This window comes from Hyposmocoma kahamanoa, unplaced genomic scaffold, assembly GCF_003589595.1.
Source record: "Hyposmocoma kahamanoa isolate Upper Pololo Valley unplaced genomic scaffold, ASM358959v1 68, whole genome shotgun sequence".
Classification (NCBI taxonomy): Eukaryota; Metazoa; Arthropoda; class Insecta; order Lepidoptera; family Cosmopterigidae; genus Hyposmocoma; species Hyposmocoma kahamanoa.
In genome coordinates, this window is record NW_020653856.1 from 1,480,605 (window position 1) to 1,482,785 (window position 2,181).

Below are 2,181 nucleotides of genomic sequence, written 5' to 3' on the forward strand. Positions count from 1 at the left end.
CGAGTCCGACTACGCTACAACTGCTGTCAACGCACTCGCTAAAAATACGTACTATCTTCCCGATAGCGTGTAAACTAAATGAACGATGGAACGAATCTGACAGTGCCGCAGACCAGCTCCGACTCGCGCCATATGACCGCCCGATCATACGAGCAATCACTGATGATTTTGTATATCGCGTAATTACACCGGATTATTGTAACGTATAGTCACTATTTCAATCCATAATTTCGTACGCTCGCCGTTGCACTCGGTCATTCACAGACACTACAGCTTAGAAAGAGATAAAATCATTCATAGTAAAGTAAACGTAATCCGCACCGCACGCCCTCGCCCTTCCGTAGGTACACAGGGCATGGAAGTCATGCCGTGCCCACGCTTGCGACCATCAAAACATACGCGATTTCTCACAGTACAGCCTGTGTATCACTCGCGCGACACTTCTCGGTTTCCCAAACTTAAAGTATCGGATTACTCAAGAATGTTTGTATGTCTAATCACTCAATTTATAAAAATTCTTGTATTTGCGCGTCGTTTTTTATTGGTTCCTCGCTATTGCGTGTCATTTTTTATTTTTTTACATTTTTTTTAAATATTTATTTTATGACCTGGCCAAAGAGAATTAAGCCACGTCCATCGGCCTAGTGTTGAGTCTGTGTCACGTCTGTGTTGAGTCATGGAAAAATTTCCATTTATTTTCCTTTCCTATAGTTTTCCACTGTTAACGTTGACACCTGTCAAAAGTTGAAGTTACTGAACGAAACGATGGAGCCATTGAACAGGTTTTTTGCGCTGTTTTGAAATAATTTTATCTCCTTTTTCTGTGCCTTAGTGTGTGCTTTTTATACATGTATATAAAGCTACCTTTTCCGACTCACTGATAGAAATAGAACACATACTTCCCGATATGATCGAAAAAAGATATATAAACCGTTGTACGCGAATAGGCTCCAAAGCAAAGGAAATAATACGAGATGACCTGAATGTGGAAAATATAAAAGAGAAAACTATAATTTAAGAAGGGAACGTTTATGCACTTTTATGAGGCATACATACACCCTGGGCAATTTCCACCGGAAGTAAAAAATGTTCGAAATTCAAATAAATAAGATGGCCGCCATACAAATTTCTACCATAACGGTTTTATAAAACGGAAACTATTAGCGATAGATACGAGGCGCTCGAAAGAATGTCAAGATGTAATGCTCGAGAGTAATAGTGGTCAATTGCCTGTATTGAAAAATTGAAGATGGCGAATTCAAAATGGCGGCCGAAGAAAAACTTGCTTTCAACATTGGTATGCAGGCATGCGGAGGCCTTTAAGAGAGCTGGATAAACATTTGTAGTCGAAATTGGTTTTTCGCCATTCAAGCATTCGTTGGCGGTAGAAAAAAATTGCTCTGATCCTTTTCAATATTGGCATGTGGGGATCTCTAGAAGTGTCCGACAAAAATTTGTGATCAAAATTTATTTTTTATTTTGTTTTATTTTTACCATTTTTCAATATGGCTGCCACACAAACTTTTAAAATTTGCTCTAATTCGACTAAAAATCGGCACGTGGGGTTTTCTGTGGGTGTTTAATAATAGTTTGCGGTCAAAATTCATTTTTGCCATTTTTCAATGTGGCCGCCATTAACGAGCTATGATAAAAATTTTTTCAAACAAAGTCATTAATGCTGAGGCCGTAGGCCGAGGTAGGGCGAAGCCCGACGCGTCCTCACGCCACTATAGGTTTGTACGTGATGTACGGAGACTCTATTACGACTACAAGATCACAATTATCTACTACTATACAACTATCCTTAGGTTGCCTGGAAGAAATTGCTACTTAGCAATAAGGCCGCCTTTTGTGCGTATGTTTATCTGTACATGTGTTTATGTTCGTGTGTTTATCTGTGCAATAACGTATATTCATTCATTCATTCATTCATTCAATTATTATAAATGTAAAGCATACTTCCCGATGTAGTGGTAGAAACATATTGCGTTGTTGTATCTCGTTACCATTTCTCTGTTAGATCGCAAAGAGAAGTATTTAGGGGAAGAAAATCACACCAAATTACTGATCTCAAATTAGGAAATTTCTTGTACTATGATTACCAGATAAACAATAATTCTGACGGCAATACCCAGAATACTCAGACTAGAGCCAACTTAGAAATGTTCGTTTCCTAAATTG